This window comes from Gopherus evgoodei, chromosome 2, assembly GCF_007399415.2.
Source record: "Gopherus evgoodei ecotype Sinaloan lineage chromosome 2, rGopEvg1_v1.p, whole genome shotgun sequence".
Lineage (NCBI taxonomy): Eukaryota > Metazoa > Chordata > Testudines > Testudinidae > Gopherus > Gopherus evgoodei.
Genome location: NC_044323.1, coordinates 95,583,540 through 95,603,406, shown reverse-complemented (window position 1 = coordinate 95,603,406; position 19,867 = coordinate 95,583,540). Strand labels below are relative to the sequence as shown.

At 42.4% G+C, this 19,867-nt stretch overlaps 1 long non-coding RNA gene across 1 annotated transcript; it reads right to left on the bottom strand.

Annotated features, from left to right (window-relative positions):
* Positions 1 to 276: 276 nt before the first annotated feature.
* LOC115644907 lies at positions 277 to 10,538 on the bottom strand. Its single transcript, XR_003998624.1, has 3 exons — positions 10,443 to 10,538; positions 9,771 to 9,774; positions 277 to 288 (listed from the first exon to the last, which is right to left on the bottom strand). It is a non-coding gene; the product is annotated as an uncharacterized LOC115644907 (long non-coding RNA).
* Positions 10,539 to 19,867: the final 9,329 nt, after the last annotated feature.

The window sequence follows — 19,867 nt, the reverse complement described above, 5'->3', positions numbered from 1 at the left end:
CATTTGGCCCAGTTTAATTTAATGAACGTTGTAAATACCTTTTGGTGCTGCACAAAACAATGGATACTTTAAAATAAATACAGTAACGGCATTACCATTATCCAATTCAGTGCTTTGTAGAAACTTTGCGAGTGAAAGGTAGTATATAAAACCAAATTCTCTTCCTTTCTGTCAATAGTATGGAACAAATGTAAGGACTAAAAAGGGAGAAATGTAGTAGTGTCCATACTGATTCCAGATGTTCATCTAAAAGGTGCTATTTATGAGAGGATATTACTGAGAACAGTCCTAACCTAATATGTAAAGGATTACACAAACTATGTTTCACTTGTGTGTGCACACCCGTTTCTCCTCACAATGTAAGAGCTCTATAAATCTAGAGAGCAAGAAGTGAGAGAACTGGATAAGCAGTACTGTAATAGCAAAAATGCTATTTTTTTTTTTAAAGTAGAAGGCCTCAGTTTCAGTGAGAACCCTCAAACTTCACAAAAGTAATGTCTTAGTGTAACTTAAATTGGTGGCAAGAAGATCTCAAACTTGAGATCCTTTTCTGTTTGGATAATTGTTTGAAAATTTGGATACTTATGTGAAAATTGCTATCCAGTCTTCAGAACTAGGCTGGAAATCTCAGGAGACGAGGCTTTCTTGCAAAATTTCTGATATTGCTTCCAATAATTGGAGCAGAATTACTGTAAGACTGGCCTTCCTTATAGTGTTTAGGCACCTCTCCTGCCAATCCCCGGTGGAACAAGGAAATTCAAAGGGAAGAAAAAAGTGAACTTGTTGAAATCACAAATAAAGCTTGTTTAAATTGTGGGTGAGGTTTAGGGAAGGGTGTAAGTTTTCAGATTCTTATTTAATACTAACCTGCTCATCCATTTTAGTAGATAAATTACAAAATTTAAAACAGTTTTAATATTTGTGAAATATCTTAAATCTGATAGAGAATAAGCAATGGGTGGGTACAATTTCTTCACTTTAAAAATGCCACACTTTTGCAGTGGGCTCTAAGGGAACATAAGAGTGCGTGGTACTTTACAGCCATATAGGAAGATGCAGTCCCTGTCCTGAAGTGCTTACAATCTCTTGAAGTCAATGGGGATCCAGGTCTATGCATAAGCTGCCTGTGCATCACTCATTGCAGCAGAGGTTTTACATACTAGATTTAGAAATGGAAGGCTATCTGGAACTGATAAATCCACATGTATTAGTGAATGTGTTTGTTCTAATGGCAACTGTGTGCTGCATCACCTTCCCTAATAAGGAAGCTATTAAAACTTCAGACTTGTGCATTAACTACTTATGGGTTGATTTCCTGTTTGTTAGTGTACCATTAGAGTGTCAAATGGGTCTGGAAAGTTTCAAGGCAGTTGTCTGGACTTTTCACTCTTCAGGGATATTTCTTTCAGACACACTCTCTGCTTGATTTTTGATCATTAAATATCAACTGAACACCATGAGCGGAGGAGAAGTCAGACTTTAAACCTGAAAAATTGCTGAAAGTGAATTGCTGTTTAATTATGATCTTGGAGTCAATAAAGTCACCTGATGGCAGATTTAGAGGAACTCATTAGGAAATGGAATTCAGTCCTACAGAACACAAGCTGCAATGGCTCTGGAACCAGGCCATTTCAATAAGGTCTTCAAATAAGATATGAGGGAGGGAGCCTCCAGGGCACAGCTCTCTGAAAGCACAACCGTGAGGAATCTATATGTATGCAGCAATTGGAGTAGTAAGACCAAAGGTGTGGGGTCTTAGATGATATTTAAAACTAAGTAAATAGAAAGGAATTTAGGCCATTCATGCCCACTTATGAGGGTTGACAACCTTCCAGGATTGGCCTGGAGCCTCCCAGAGTCGGCATTGATCTCCCATTGTCTGTTGAAAGTAACCCAGGAGATTTTAATAGGCTATTTTAAAAAAATGACGTTGCGGGGCGGGGGGGTGGGGGGAGAGGGTGTTTCCTGGAATAGCTTCAGTCAGAGCTGGCAATCCTACTTATAAGTGACATTTTACAATCTTGACTTGTAGTGCAAGCTATGATATCCAATGAAGATCTGGTGTACAGGGCCTCTTATTACATAATTTTGGAGTTAGTGTATTTATTTTTGCTTTTAATTTAACAATTCCAGTTTTAAAAGGCTGTATTAAATAATATGAAGGCTTATCATAGGGCCAATTCCTGCACGCATTCCTTTCATTTATTTCTCCAGGCCTTGCTATTGTTGCATCTAGTGAGTTTCAACTGTTTGGCTCTGGTAGAGTGGTTCCCATCTCAAAAACTCCTTGACCTTCCCCAAAAACCTCCTTTTTCACTATGGTGTATGAAGCACCTACAGAGCACAGCTCTATGGCACACAAGAAGTAAGGATCTCCTGCAAAGCGTTCTATACCCTTCCCCACCTCTTCTGTGGTTCAGTAGTTCTGCTGCCTTTCAGGCAGGGTGCACCCCACATAGGTGATGAATGGGATCTTTTCCCTAAAAAAGCAAAAGAATGTGAGGGAAATAAGGACTACCTGCTCTGGAAAAATGGATTATTATCTGCAATTTCATATGGAATTGAGAGAAAATAGTCAATAACCATCTTATGGAACCTCCTTTTAGTAAACTCAGATGCAGTAAAAGTCTAATGAAGCAACATAAAGTTTTCAATGTGGACACTGCAATTCTGGTTATAGCAACCATCTAAAAATGAAATTGTGCTGTGGGAGGAAAAAACTATGTGCTTCATTTGTAAGAGTATTCCTTGTACTTTGCTTAGAACCTTGAGTCTAGTTTTAAAATATTCTCCCTCCCACCTCCCTCTTTTAAAAATGTAAGAATGACAGCAGTGTTCTGCACAACCCCCAAGGAACCTGCAGTCAGTGCTGTCCACATTCTGCTTCAGCCCAGACCCTGTATTCAGTCTTGTACACCTGTCTCCAAAACTTATTACAAACTTTGCCCAATACATATGGGCTCAAATGCAAAGAAATACCAACAAGGGACAAGATTAAGGTAATCAAACTCATTTTGCTTGTTACTTGAGTGCTGCGATGCAGTGGAAAAAGGATAGCTAATTATTGTATCATTTTTCTGTTTTGAAATGTTTGAGTCTCAATTCTATCCTTGTTTTTAAAAGTGAACAACTGGAGCAACCTAATCTTAATTGTCTGCTCCTGTATTTGCTGCAGCTGATTTGGCTCTGAGCAGGGTTTCCAAAGGCATATTTCTAGAAAATACAATCTGTGTTTTACATAGTCATAGGTATAAAAGTTAAAAGTCTTTTCTTATGTATTATTTGTCTAGTACATGCCTCTGCTTGGCTATACAAATTAGAACAGGCAGCTTAGACTTCTTTACTAAACAGCATAAATACTGCAAAATATTTTATTCATGCATTCATTCAGAGTGTTAAATGAAAACACTTCATCTGTATTCATGCTATTTGTGTGTTCACTTTCTACAAGTAGTCTAGGACAGTGCTTCTCAAAGCTTGGCCTGCTGCATGTTCAGGGAAAAGCCCTGGTGGTCTGGGCCGTTTGTTTACCTGCAGCATCCGCAGGTTCAGCCAATCGGCGGCTCCCACTGGCCACAGATCGCCGTCCCAGGCCAACGGGGACTGCAGGAAGCGGCGTGGCCAGAGGGATGTGCTGTGCCACCCTTCCCACAGCCCCCATTGGCTTGGAGCAGTGAACCGTGGCCAGTTGAGAGCTGCGATTGGCTGACCCTGTGGATGCTGCAGGTAAACAAACCAGCCCAGACCACCAGGGGCTTTCCCTGAACAAGCAGCAGGCCAGCTTTGAGAAGTACGGTCTAGGAAACCAGGTTATTTTAAGTAATACATATGGAGATATACCTATCTCATAGAGCTGGAAGGGACCCTGAAAGGTCATTGAGTCCAGCCCCCTGCCTTCACTAGCAGGACCAAGTACTGATTTTTGCCCCAGATCCCTAAGTGTCCCTTGCAAGGATTGAACTCACAACCCTGGGTTTAGCAGGCTAATGCTCAAACCACTGAGCTATCCCTCCCACTTTGCATTACTATAGGAGCCCCAGTCAGGGACCAGGACCCCACTCTGCTAGTTTCTGTACAAACACAGAGAAAAGGTGGCCCTGTCCCAGAGAGCTTGCAATCTAAGTGGTAAGATAAGAGACAACAGATGGAAACAGACAGATGGGGCAGTAGGAGGAAACTATGGGACACTACTGGACATGATAGACTGTGCTCTCAGCACACCAGCAGCCTATCCATAGTCAAGTTTTTGTAGGCATGCAACAAATGAGAGTTTTAAGAAGGGATTTGAAGGATGATAGCAAGGTAGCTTTGCAGATATTTACGGGGAGCTCCTCACAAGCACAAAGGGCAGCATGGGAGAAGCACAAAAGTGGATGTTTGAAAATTGAACAAGTGGGTGATGGAAGTTGGCATCATGGGATGATTGGAGGTGGGAGATGACAGTTTGATTTAGATAATGCATAGGGTGGGGATGGGCCTTGAAAACAGGCAGCTTTATGGTAGATGCATCACAGATGGAGGAGCCAGTGGAAGGGTGCAAAAAAGAGGGATGGCGTAGTCAAAGCAATGAGCTAGGAAAATAATCTTTGTTTGCGGCAGCATTCTGAATGGATCTGAGCAGGGCACAATTGCATTTATCAAGGCCAGTGAAAAGGATACTGCACTCAAGGCAGGACTAAGTATTGAGATGTGAGATCATAGAATTGTAGGACTGGAAGGGACTTGGAGAAGCCTTCTACCCCAATCCCCTGCACTCAAGGCAGGACTAAGTATTATCTAGACCATCCCTGACAGGTGTTTAATCTGCTCTTAAAGACTTCCAATGATGGAGATTCCACAACCTCCCTGGACAATTTATTCCAGTGCTTAACCACCTTGTTTTTCCTAATGTCCAAACTACACTGCCCTTGCTGCAATTTAAGTCCATTGCTTCTTGTCCTATCCTCAGTGATTAAGGAGAACAATTTTTCACCCTCCTCCTTGTACAACTTTGTATGTACTTGAAACCTGTCCCCCCTCAGTCCTCTCTTCTCCAGACTAAACAAACCCAATCTTTTTAATCTTTCCTCATAGCTCATATTTTCTAGACTTAATATTTTTTGTTGCTCTTTTCTGGATTTTCTCCAATTTGTCTACATCTTTCCTGAAATGTGGCACCCAGAACTGGACACAGTGTTCCAGCTGAGACCTAATCAGCACTGAGTAGAGCAGAAGAATTACTTCTCATGTCTTGATTACAACATGCCTGCTAATACAGCCCAGAATGATGTTTGCTTTTTTTTTTTTTGCAACAGTGTTACATTGTTGACTCATAATTTAGTTTGTGATCCACTATGACTCCTCAGAACTCTTCATGCAGTACTCCTTCCTAGGCAGTCATTTCCCATTATATATGTGTGCAACTGATGAGATGATAGCCTGGAGTTTTAACTGTGTGATTGGATAGGAAAGGCTGTGCCTTAGACAGATTATGCAAAAAGAATCCGCAAGATTTAGACATAGCCTGGATGGAGGGAGGTCCGGGTTGAAGATGCCACCCAAGTTACACAGGCAAGATGGTGGCGTTTCCCACCATCAGGAAAGCAGGTGGGGGAAGGGCTTGAGAGAAAAGACTAAGAGCTTTGTCTAGCTATGCTGAGCTTGAGGTGATGGCTAGACATCCATGAAGAGATGTTAAAGAGACAGACTGAGATTTTAATTTGGACAGAAGGAGACAGGTGTGGATTAGAGAAGTAGATATGTGAGTCATTGGTATAGAGATTGTAGTTGAATCTGTTTATGATGAGATTACCCAGAGGTAAAGTGTAGAGGAAGAAGAGAAGAGGATTAAGGACAGAGCCCTGTGGAACCTCCACAGAAAGCTGGTGGCGGGGTGAGGAGGATTGTCTGAAGGACATGCAGGAGGGGCAATTATAGAAGTAGGAGAAAATCCAAGAGAGGACAGGGTCATGAAAGAAAAGGGAGGACAAGATTTGAAGAAGAGCCTGGTTAACTGTCAAAGGTGACTGATAAGTCAAGGAGGATGAGGGTGGAGTACTGATTCAGAGATTTGGCAGAAAGGATGTCACTAGAGACTTTAGCTAGAAGATTTTCAGTGACGCATAAGGGATAGAAGCTGGATTGGAGAGGGTCTAAGATACAATTAGAGGAGAGGAGCTCCAGACAATGACTGCAACCAGAATGTGCAATGAGTTTAGAGATGAAAGGGAGAAGGGCAAGTGAGGTCAAGGGAGGGAGAGATTATAGACTGCTTGTATTGTGAGGGGAAAGAGCCAGAGGAGAGTGAGAAGTTAGGGAGGGAAGTAGAGTTGATGAGAGCACACAAGGAAGATCTGGAGATGGGATAGAGTCCTGGGGCAGTGGAGGAGTTAGAGAAGGATAGCAGACCAGACAATTCTGCATCTGTGACAGAAGAGAAGGAAGAAAAGGTTGAGGGAAGGGAAGGCAAGCTAAGGCCACTTAACATTTTGTCAATTTTCTCTTAGGCAGAGAATATAGTAGACCAACATGTTTAGCAATATTTTGGATTTAGGAATGTAGAATTTAAACAAAAGGTCCATCACAGGGAGGCAGTTGGCTGCTGGTTACTTCTGGCAGCAGGCAGTGCTCCACCTTTCTCCCAACCCACATCCATAGAGAGAAAAAACTGGTATGGTGCCCTGGGAACAAGGGATGAGGAATCTCCCCTGAAGATAGAGAAGGAGAAGCCATGTACCCACAAGCCAGGAGGATCACACCCATCACTCAAAGAAGAAATGTAGGGTGGTGGTCAGTGACTTCCTTCTAGGGGGATAGAGCATCCATCTGCTTGGCTGACCTTGCATCTCAGGAGGTGTGCTGACTGCCAGTGGCCTGTATCTGAGACATTACAGAAGAATTTCCAGGGATCATCTAGCTCTTTGATTACTATCCGTGCTGTTCATCCATTGGGCACTAATGATAATGCAAGGTGATGAGCAGATCAGAAGTGACTATAGGTCTCTGGGAGTGAGGGTGAAAGAGTTGGGGTGTGTAGGTGGTGGTCTCATTGATCCCTGTGCCCAGACAGAAATAGATAAATCCTGGAGGTAAATGCTTGGCTGTGTGGATGGTGTTGCCAGGAGGGTTTCAGCTTTCTTGACCATGGGATCTTGTTCTGAGAAGGACTGCTGAGCACTGATAGGGAAGCGCTGTTGAGGAAGGGGAAGAGTATCTTTGGATACAGGCTGGCTAACCTAATGAGGTGGTCTTTAGCCTAGGTTTGATGGGGACAGGAGACAGAAGTCCACAGGTAAGTCTGAAACTTGGAGACTTGAGTTGGAATCTGGGGGGAACATGTGCAATCACAGCAGGGACTAGGGAGTGACAAGAGGGAATATAGAGGAGAAATCTAATGAATATCTTAAATGTCTGTATGCCAATTCAGAAGTATGTGGGAATAAATGGGAAGAACTAGAAATATACTAGTAAATACAATTATGACATAATTGTCATCACAGAAACTGAGTGGGATAATGCCCATGACTGGAGTGTAGGTAGAGAAGGGTATCCAGAAGGACAATGAGTGGAAAAAGGAGTGAGGCATTGCCTTGTATATCAAAGATGTATATACGCTTGCACTGAAGTTGAGATAAAAGTGGGAGTCAGACCTTTTGAAAGTCTGAGTAAACATAAAAGGGGTAAAAAACCAAGGGTGATGTAATCTATGACCTACCATGATGTAACCAGGAAGAAGAGATGGATGAAGCTTTTTTTAAACAACTAATAAAATCATCCAAACACAGGACATGGTGGTGATGGGGGACTTCAAATACCCAGATATCTGTTGGGAAGATATGCAGCAGGGTACAGATTACTCAACCAGTTCTTGGAATGCACTGGAGACAACTTTTTATTACAGAAGGTGGAGAAAGCAACAAGGGGAGAAGCTGTTATAGATTTGATTCTAACAGGAAGAAACTTGCAGAGGCAAGATTAGAAAGGCAAAGGCACAAAATTAGCTCAAACTAGCTATGGGAATAAAGGGAAACAAGAAGACTTTTTAATCAATACATTAGAAGCAAGAGGAAGACCAAGGACAGGGTAGGCCCACTGCTCAATGAGGAGGGGGAAACAGTAACGGGAGACTTGGAAATGGCAGAGATGCTTAATGACTTCTTTGTTTCAGTCTTCACTGAGAAGTCTGAAGGAATGTCCAATATAGTGAATGCTTACTAGAGGGTAGGTTTAGAAGATAAAATTAAAATTAAAAAAGAGCAAGTAAAAAAGAGCAAGTAAAAAATCACTTAGAAAAGTTAGATGCCTGCAAGTCACCAGGGCCTGATGAAATGCATCCTAGAATATTCAAGGAGCTAATAGAGGAAGTATCTGAGCCTCTAGCTATTATCTTTGGGAAATCATGGGAGACGGGGGAGATTCCAGAAGACTGGAAAAGGGCAAATATAGAGCCCATCTATAAAAAGGGAAATAAAAACAACCCAGGAACCTACAGACCAGTTAGTTTAACTTCTGTGCCAGGAAAGATAATGGAGCAAGTAATTAAAGAAATCATCTGCAAAACACTTGGAAGGTGGTAAGGTGATAGGGAATAGCCAGCATGGATTTGTAAAGAACAAATCGTGTCAGACTAATCTGATAGCATTCCTTGATAGGATAACGAGCCTTGTGGATAAGGGAGAAGCAGTGGATGTGATATACCTAGACTTTAGTAAGGCATTTGATACTGTCTCGCATGATTCTTATAGATAAACTAGGAAAGTACAATTTAGATGGGGCTACTATAAAGTGGGTGCATAACTTGGCTGATAACCATACTCAGAGAGTAGTTATTAATGGTTTCCCAATCCTGCTGGAAAGGTATAACAAGTGGGGTTCCGCAGAGGTCTGTTTTGGGACTGGCTCTGTCAATATCGTCATCAACGATTTATATGTTGGCATAGAAGTATGCTTATTAGTTTGCGGACAATACCAAACTGGGAGGGATTGCAACTGCTTTGGAGGACAGGGTCAAAATTCAAAATGATCTGAACAAATTGGAGAAATGGTCTGAGGTAAACAGGATGAAGTTCAATAAATATAAATGCAAAGTGCTCCACTTAGGATGGAACAATCAGTTTCACACATACAGAATGGGAAGAGACTGCCTAGGAAGGAGTATGGCAGGAAGAGATCTAGGGGTCATAGTGGACCACAAGCTTAATATGAGTCAACAGTGTGATACTGTTACAAAGAAAGCAAACGTGATTCTGGGATGCATTAACAGGTGTGTTGTAAACAAGACATGAGAAGTCATTCTTCCGCTTTACTCTGCACTGGTTAGGCCTCAACTGGAGTATTGTGTCCAGTTCTGGGCACCGCATTTCAAGAAAGATGTGGAGAAATTGGAGAGGGTCCAGAGAAAAGCAACAAGAATGATTAAAGGTCTTGAGAACATGACCTATGAATGGAAGGCTGAAGGAATTGGGTTGTTTAGTTTGGAAAAGAGAAGGCTGAGAGGGGACATGATAACAGTTTTCAGGTATCTAAAAGGGTGTCATCAGGAGGAGGGAGAAAACTTGTTCACCTTAGCCTCCAATGATAGAACAAGAAGCAATGGGCTTAAACTGCTGCAAGGGAGATTTAGGTTGGACATTAGGAAAAAGTTCCTAACTGTCAGGGTAGTTAAACACTGGAATAGATTGCCTAGGGAAGTTGTGGAATCTCCATCTCTGGAGATATTTAAGAGTAGGTTAGATAAATGTCTATCAGGGATGGTCTAGAGAGTATTTGGTCCTGCCATGAGGGCAGGGGACTGGACTCTATGACCTCTCGAGGTCCCTTCCAGTCCTAGAGTCTATGAGTCTATGAACTGGCTGAGAATTTGAAGGTGGAAGGTAGCTTGGGTGAAAGTGATTCTGAAATGTTAGAGTTCATGTTTCAAAGGAATGAACATGGAAAACAACAGAATAAAGATAATGGACTTCAAGAAGACAGACTTTAGCAAGCTCAGAGAATTGGTAGGTAAATCCTATGGAAGCAAATCTAGGGGACAAAAAAAAATGAAGAGATTTGGTAGTTTTTAAAAGAAACATTATTAAGGGAACAAGAGCAAACTATCCTAATGCTTAGGAAAGATAAGAAGGATAGTAAGAGACACCCTTGCTTAACCAAATAAGAGTAATACAAAAAGTGGAAATTAAGTTAAATTATGAAGAATGAACTATATAACAACACAAGCATGTAGGGACAACATCAGAAAGGCCAAGACAAAAAATTAGATTGAACTAGCTCAAGGCTTTGTCAAGCCAGGCCTTAAAAACCTCTAAGGATGGAGATTACATCACCTCCCTAGGTAACCCATTCCAGTGCTTCACTAACCTCCTAGTGAAATAGTGCTTCCTAATATCCAACCTAGACCACCCCCACTGCAACTTGAGACCATTGCTTCTTGTTCTGTCATCTGCCACAACTGAGAACAACCTCACTACATCTTCTTTGGAACCACTCTTCAGGTAATTGAAGGCCTGCTATCAAATCCTCCCTCACTCTTCTCTTCTGCAGATTAAATAACCCCAGTTCCCTCAGCCTCTCCTCATAAGTCATGTACCCCAGCCCCCTAATCATTTTCATTGCCCTTCTCTGGACTGTCTCCAATTTGTCCACATCCCTTCTGTAGTGGGCAGACCAAAACTGGATGAAATACTCCAGATGTGGCCTCACCAGAGCCACATAGAGGAGAATAATCACTTCCCTCGATCTACTGGCAATGCTCCTACTAATACACCCCAATATGCCATTGGCCTTCATGGCAACAAGGGCACACTGCTGACTCATATCCAGCTTCTCGTCCACTGTAATCCCCAGGTCCATTTTTGCAGAACTGCTGCTTAGCCATTCTGTCCCCAACCTGTAGTAGTGCATGAGATTCTTAAGTACAGAACTCTGCATTTGTCCTTGTTGAACTTCATCAGATTTATTTTGGCCCAATCCTCCAATTTGTCTAGGTCACTCTGGACCTTATCCGTACCCTCCACCATATCTACCTCTCCCCCCAGTTTAGTGTCATCTGCGAACTTGCTGAGGGTACAATTAATCCCATCATCCAGATCATTAATAAAGATGTTGAACAAAACCGGCCCCAGGACCAACTCCTGGGGCACTCCGCTTGATACTGACTACCAACTAGACATCGAGCTGTTGATCACTACCTGTTGAGCCTGACAATCTAGCCAGTTTTCTATCCACTTTATAGTTCATTCATCCAATCCATACTTTTTTAACTTGCTGGCAAGAATACTGTGGGAGACCGAATCAAAAGCTTTGCTAAAGTCAAGAAATATCACGTCCACTGCTTTCCCCATATCCACAGAGCCAGCTATCTCATCATAGAAGGCAATCAGGTTGATCAGGCATGACTTGCCCTTGGTGAATCCATGATGACTGTTCCTGATCACCTTCCTCTCCTCCAAGTGCTTCAAAATGGATTCGTTGAGGCCCTGCTTCATGATTTTTCCAGGGACTGAGGTGACGCTGTAGTTCCCCAGATTATCCTTCTTCCCTTTTTTAAAAATGGGCACTATATTTGCGTTTTTCTAATTGTCTGGAACCTCCCCCAGTCGCCATGAGTTTTCAAAGATAATGGTCAATGGCTCTGCAATCACATCAGCCAACTCCCTCAGATGCATCAGATCGGACCCCATGGAATTGTGCAAGTCCAGCTTTTCTAAATAGTCCTTAACCTGTTCTTTCACCACTGAAGACTGCTCACCTCCTCCCTATACTGTGCTGCCAGTGCACCAGTCTTGGCACTGACTTTGTCTGTGAAGACTGAGGCAAAAAAAGCATTGAGTACTTCAGTTTTTTCCACATCATCTGTCACTAGGTTGCCTACCCCATTCAGTAAGGATCTCACACTTTCCCTGACCACCTTCTTGTTGCTAACATACCTGTTGAAACCCTTCTTGTTACCCTTCACATCCCTTGTTAGCTACAACTCCAGTTGTGCCTTGGCCTTCCTGATTACACCCCTGCATGCTCTAGCAATATTTGTATACTCCTCCCTAGTCATCTGTCCAAATTTCTACTTCTTGTAAGCTTCCTTTTTGAGTTTAAGCTCACCAAAGATTTCACTGTTAAGCCAAGCTGGTCGCCTGCCATATTTGCATGATATTGCTTGTGGCATTCACGGAGGTGCTGAGCACAGTGGAATGCTGCTTTTGGGCTCGGGAAACAAGAACTGAGCAATGGGATCGCATCATCATGCACGTCCGGGATGACGAGCAGTGGCTGCAGAACTTTCGGATGAGGAAAGCCACATTCATGGGACAGTGTAATGAGTTTGCCCCAGCCCTGCAGCACAAGGACACAAAAATGAGAGCTGCCCTGTCACTGGAGAAGCACGTGGTGATTGCACTGTGGAAGCTGGCTACTCCAGACTGCTTCTGATTGGTCGCTAACCAGTTCGGAGTGGGAAAGTTGACTGTTGGAGTCACGTTGATAGAAGTCTGCAGGGCCATTAATCATATCCTGCTCTGAAAGACCATGACTCTGAGCAACATGTGTTACATTGTGGATGGCTTTGCACAAATGGACTTCCCTAACTGTGGAGGGGCGATAGATGGCACAAATATACCAATTCTAGCACCAGACCACCTAGCCACCAAGTACATTAATCACAAGGTGTATTTCTCAATGGTTCTCCAGGTACTTGTAGATCACTGTGGGCGTTTCACGGACATTAACGCAGGATGGTCCAGAAAAATGCATGATGCACGCATCTTTCAGAACACTGGCTAGTTCAAATAGCTGAAAGCAGGGACTATCTTCCTGGACCAGAAGATCACCAGAGGAGAAGTTGAAATGCCCACTGTGATCCTGGGAGACCCCATCTATCACTTAATGCCATGGTGTATGAAGCCATACATGGGGCAACTAGACAGCAGCAAAGAACAGTTCAGCATCAGGCTGAGCAAGTGCAGAATGACTGAGTGTGCATTTGGCCATTTAAAAGCCCGCTGGCAATCCCTGTATGGGAAACCAGACATGGCCGATGACAATATTCCTGTGCTTATAGCTGCCTGTTGTACACTCCATAATATTTGTGAAGGGAAGTGTGAAAGCTTCACTCAGGGCTGGACTGCAGAGGATCAGCTCCTAGAGTCTGAGTTTGAACAGCCAGAGACCAGAACTAATAGAGGGGCGCAGTGCGGGGCCATAAGAATCAGGGATGCTTTGAGGCAGCAATTTGAAGCTGAAAGCCACTTATATTTGTTGCTATGCTTGGGATTGCAGTGTTTGTAATGCTAGGAGGTGATCGGTGAGCAACAACTTGCTTCAGCAATTCCTCAAATCGTTTCCATTTACCAGGGGCCTCCTCTCCTGTTTGCGTTTTGCCAAGATCCGGCTGCTGTGACTGGCTAAGCGCCTCCAGGGTAGAAAAGAGCTCCTGACTGCATGCATCTCTGGCCTCTGAGTCATCCTCTGTCTCTGGGTCCCTCTCCCCCTCTTCCTCCAAGATTTCCTCCTCCTGGTTTGGTCCACTCTCGACTGGCATGTGAGGCAATGAAGTATCCACAGAGGCCTTCGCAGTGGAGGTGGGGTCACCACCAAGTATCATGTCCAGCTCTTTGTAGAATCAGCAGCTCATGGGCACAGCTAGGAAGTGGAAGTTTGCCTCCCGTGCCTTTTGGTAGGTGTTCCACAGCTCCTTCACTTGACCGTGCACTGCAGTGTGTCATGGCCCCTTTCTCTCATGCATCATGAAATCTGTCTGTAGGTATCATAATTTCAATGGCTGGAGCACAGCTGTGACTGTACAGCCTACTCTCCAAATGTTGATGCGGTCCAGCAGTTTGGCATTGCTCCAAGCAGGGGATCACCTGGTGCGTGGAGCAGGCATGGCCACCTGGAAAGATGCACTGAGACTGCTGCATGCATCACTGAGCAAACAGAAAAGGGACTTTCAAATTTGCATAGGAATGTATGGGGTGGGGCTAACCATTGGTCATCTGTGGCCAGGACAGTAGAGTTCAAACCAATGACCAGAGAGGTGAGAACAGGCATTGTGGGACACCTCCCAGAGGCCAATTGCAGCACTGTAATCACCACTGTGCCTACACTGGCACTGTAATGCGTAGCCCCTGGGCAGAAAGCTGTATGCCTCTCCTTGGGGTGGTTTTTAGAGTGTGTCAACTGTGCAATTTCTGCCCACTAAGTGGCTAGGCAGTGTGTTCACCTTGGGAGTTACGCCACAGAAAGCTGTTTTATTGCGCAGAAACTTGCCAGTGTAGACAGGGCCTCAGGGTAAATGGAATAGGATCTGGGGTTAAAATAGGAAAAGAACCAATTAAGAATTACTCAGACAAGTTAGATGTCTTCAAGTTGGCAGGGCTTTGATGAAATACATCTTTGAATACTTGAGGAACTGTTTGAAGAGATCTCTGAGCCATTAGTGATTATCTTTGAGAATTCATGGAGTCTGGAATACCCAAAGACTGGAAAAGGGAAAATATAGTACCTATCTACAAAAGGGGAAATAAGGACAACCCAGGGAATTATACACCACTCAGCATAACTTTGGTACCCAGAAAGATAGTGGAGCAAATAATTAATCAATCAATTTGTAAGCACTGTGACAAAGTTCCTCCTCTACCTTGGTGGGTCCTGCGCTTATTGGCAGATTTGCTCACCTGAGTGATCTTCCCCTGTTTGGGAACCCACAGTCTGGGTCAGCTCTTCCTGTGTCTGATCAGGAGTTGGGAGGTTTAGGGGGGAACCCAGGCCCGCCCTCTACTCCAGGTTCCAGCCCAGGGCCCTGTGGATTGCAGCTGTCTATAATGCCTCCTGTAACAGCTGCATGACAGCTACAACTACCTGGGCTACTTCCCCATGGCCTCCTCCAAACACCTTCTTTATCCTCACCACAGGACCTTCCTCCTGGTGTGTGATAATGCTTGTCCTCCTCAATCATCCAGCAGTACACTCTCACTCTCAGCTCCTTGCCCTCTTGCTCCCAGCTCCTCACACACACTCCTTCTCCTCTGGCTCCTCCCTGCCTGACTGGAGTGAGCTCCTTTTTAAACCCAGATGCCCTGATTAGCCTGCCTTGATTGGCTGCAGGAGTTCTAATTAAAGTACCTATCTCCACTGCCTTCTAGAAAGATCTTAATTGGCCCCAGGTGCCTTGATTAACCTGGAGCAACTGCCATTTAGTTATCAGGGTCCTAGGGATTTGTTTAGCCTGGGGCTAACATACCTGTTTCTCAGTACTTTACTGTAGCCATCTGGCCTTGCCCCAACACAGCACCTAGAAGAAAATAAGGTGACGAGTAACAATCAGCATGGATTTGTCAAGGACAAATCATACCAAACCAACCTAATAGCCTACTGTAAGGGTAGTTAAGCTCTGAAACAAATTACCTATGGAGATTGTGGAATCTTCTTCACTGAAGGTTTTTAAGAAGAGGTTAGACAAACATCTGTCAGAACTGGTCTAGATAATACTTAGTCTTCCCTCAGTGCAGGGTACTGAACAAGATGACCTGTCAATGTCCTTTCCAGTCCCACATTTCTATGATTCAATTCTGACATGCCTACTACTGTAATTGAAAACCCAGGTGTGTTTGCGACCACAAATGCCATGGTCCTTTCCTCACACATTGTCTCACCAATATCCAATCCATTGTGTTGCATGTATGTTTTTTGGAAACAGCTCAATAAAACAAAAAATGTGGTCAATTTACACTAGCACATGCATAGGCAACATGCATAGGCATAGTTTGACTTCTGTATTTGGGTGGGCAGCTCCAGTCAAACCAGTGGTGCTGTGCGTGCAGAAGCAAATCCTGCACCTGCCTGAGCTTGCAGTTTAGGGATGCAACGCCGCCATGCTCCCTGAAACTATGCCAAGGCCTGGATGATGTGGCATAATAACATATAGCCAGACACTCTCTGTTTAAAAGACATCTTAATATTCTTGTTTTATTACTAATGATGATTTACCCATATGTAGCATCATAAACATATATGGTACTTTAAAAAAGTACATTTCCAATCTCCAAAAGCTTAGCCTAAACTAGATAAGATAGAACGTGGGACAACAGATGAGTATGGAGGGCATTGGGATTACTGCGGAAGGTGTGGGGAGGGTTGCTGAAAGAAGTGAATTTATGTAAGGAAGAGAGAGAAAAAAGCACCTTTCCCCATTTTCAGGAACTTTAAGCCCAGATAATGAAATAGCTGTATCTGGCCCAGTGCTCGCTCCCATGGAGCAACAGTTGTGTGCAGTGCTTAATTTGTAATGAAAGAGGTGCCAGAGCTCAAACAATTTTTTTTACATTCATAACTGATGCAGCAAGCCCAGAGGTAGTGGGGCTCTGAACTGCCAAGCCTAGAGGTGCCAGGACTCAGTCCTGGCAAGCCCTGGCACAAATTAAGCACTGGTTTTGCATGGTGGCTGATATCAGTAGGTTGACTCTCTTTTTTTCAAGGCAATAATGGACACTATAAGAATAAATTTAAGGGACCACACCCCTGCGGTGTTGTATTCAAGCTACAAAATCCTAGACAATATAAAATGATAGAATTGTATGTGAGCATGTGATCCTTTGCGTGGTTACTGCTGAAACATTGGGCAAAATATGCCCTATATGGACTTGATACATTAAGTACATAAGGAACAAAATAAGGGATGGGTGGCATCTTGTTTTCTTGCTTTGAAACATGGGGAGCAGGGGTAAAGGAAGCTTTTCTTTGTATTGTATTATTTTCATTTCTTTTTTGTCCTCTTTTAATTTATGTGTTAGAATATTCCTCCCCTAAAGTAAACCGATTTCAGGAAAGTCTGGGAGAATCTTCCCTGAATCAACTTTTTTTGTGGAGAAACAGTATAAAGCAGTGTACTTTGGAAATAAATTCTGAAGATAAGTCATTGGAAGGGTAACATCAAGGGGCTGAAAAGTCAGTCAGAGAATCGTTTTGCAGAACCACCAGGTGATGCATGGGAATCACAATGAGAACATTACCCATCAGCAACAAACTTGGAGTCGGTTAGCATCTGAATAATAGGCCTTTGTGTCAAATACTATTATCCAGTCCTTCCTCCTTAGCAATATGTCCACCTTCTACCACTATTGTTGAACCTCTTTTAAAGCTGTTTTAGCAGCTGTTTTTGGCTGCACTCTATCCCCTTTGGTGTATATGTTTGGGTCTTGGGGGGAATATATTACTTAAAATCAAGGCAGAGTCTTCAGAGAATTGGTGGCTGTTTCTAATTACCAGCTGATTAGAGTTGTTTCTGTGATGTTAAACAACAGTGCCATATACACATTGTTCAACCTCAATAAACGTGCTTTTAATAATTATTTTGTATGTAAATAATACAACATGACTTTCATCAAAATCTTAATTTAATGCATGTTTTGTCCTCTTAATGTAAAGCACTACCACTGTGAAAGGAAGAGAACTTTTATCTTGTGCCATCTTTTTAAAGCTGAAACTTCCAATGATGCAGTAAAGACAACTTCCTTTTGTACTGTGTTTCCTTTTATAACATCACAGCATTTGACTCCTCAGGAGAAATTACTCAATGATAAACTCTTGTCTTTAAACTTTTTCAAATCTAGCAATGATATGTCTATCTGTGTGCGTTTGACATGCCATTGACTGAATCATTTCACCAAATAGGATTGCAGTACACAGAATAATTAAGGAGATTAAGGTGAAAAAGGAGAAGACAAGATGGGTCAAAGAAAAGACAAAAATGTTGAAGTGCTGAAGAAAGAAGGGGAAGCTACTTTTGATGTCACAGTCCCGCCAGCCATGGACTTATGACATGGACCAACTAGTAAGAACAATATACTAGTCTGCATGTTTTATAGTAAATCATATGTAAATTAAATAAGAAACTAAAGCTACTGGGCAAAACTCTGTGCTGATTTACGTCCCATGCCAATCTCCACTGACTTCAAATGATCTCAGAAGCTGAAATAAGCAGGAACCATCATTTTAAGTTATTTTAATAAGCTTGACCCTGGCAGTGATCCAATAACTTGCTGCTTACCTGTTTAAAATAGTTTCCAAAAGTAGTGAAAGACCAAAGACACAATGGACCATGAATACTTCCCAATCATGGCATGCTAGAATGTGACATAAAATGAAACTAATTGGGCCAAATTGTGGCCCATCATGCACCATTATAACTGAGTGCAGAATTTAGCACATACTGCTACCTGAATTGTATAGCCATAACTATTAATTAAATTATAGATGGACATTTTTGGATTAGGAAAAAAATACTTTCAGAGGAAAGTTGGATTGGAAAGAGTCAGTAATGGGACTAGTTACATGACAAGTGTTTCTATCTCTTAATTAATAAAATAATCTGATTTATTCTTGTTAAAATATAACTCTCATTAAGAGAGTTTTTCTAGGAAATCAAACTACATTCATGCTATTTGCATGTGGGGTTTTTTTTTAAAGCACCATGCTATACAGTTCTTGGGAAACTAGCCTGACTAAAGGAAGGAAGGTATCTTAGGGAAGACTTTTTTGGGTGACTCCTGTGTTGATTTTAATTATTAGTTAGTTTTTCACAGAAAATGTTTAGGTTCAAATTCTGGCTGTTCATGCACAGGAGCACAGGGTGAATAATGTAGGTAGTCCTTTCCAAGCCCCCACTTTGTCCTTACACAAGGGAGCAACCAGAATTCTGTACTTTATGCTCCTTGCACACAATTGGGAAACACTAACACTTCCTTGAGGAGGTGGGGTCTTGGTCCTGGCTCTCTCTTATACAAAGTCTGATGGTCCAGGCTAAGGCGTTATGTATGAGTGCATGCTGCATCCCTTAAAAAGATATAGCATTACTGTTTCTGTGTATGCTACCTCAACACACCTGGAGGCATTCTGGATTGCCTCATATTGCTGCCACTGGCAGTATACACAGACAGGGACACATACTATAGATATAGCAAGAGCCACCCTTCAGCATGCTCTTCCCCCGTACCTCTGGAAATAATGGGTCTGGTTCTAATTTCATTCCATTTTTACATCAGTGTAACTGTATTGACTTCAGTAGAGTTACTCCTGATTTACACTGGTAAAAGTGAGATCTGAATTTGGTGCAGAATACCTGGCACAAGTATAATGGACCTGATTCTGATCAGTCACTTTTGCAAATCTAGAGCAACTCCAATAGAGTTAAATACCTCCTCCGCACCTCTTCTCCGTGAACCATAATCGAGTCTAAATATTGTACACTTCACTGTTTGATTTGTGTTTTTCTTTTTGCATTTCGTTCAGCTTAGACAATGAAATTGGACTGGGCTGTTTTACTTATGACAGATCTTTGTGTGACTTTTCAGGTTTTTATGCATTCGCCTGTGATATTGAGGTTTCAACACTACAAAAGAATCCTTTTTTCTTCTTTAAAAATGTCGTTTAAATGTACTTAAAATCACAAAAATAATTCCTGTTATGCTTATGTTTCATACAATCCTTTTTCTTTAATTAATTTTGGGGCCTATACTAAAGTAACAGTGTCCCTTTGACATTCGTAGGATTTACGGGCATACATGGAGGGAAAATTCATCCCTCTCTTGGATTTGAGTCAGAAGGATCCCATAGGTATAAACTGTACTTGTGAATTTCCTTCTGGTTTTCATTACTATAGTTTTTGTATCCTCTTTTGCCTACATAATTGATTAATCTGTATTTTTAAAGGTTTATCACACTTCCTTGTTTTAATTCAGAGGTGCACAATCTCATTTTCATAATACTTCAAGGGTCTGTGACTTCTGTTTTTGATTTGCCTACATTGTTATTTGTAGGAACACGTTAGATAGAAAACAGTTTCAGCTTATTGTGATAAGGACAGAATAATGCAATCAGCAAAGGAAAAAAGAATTACTTG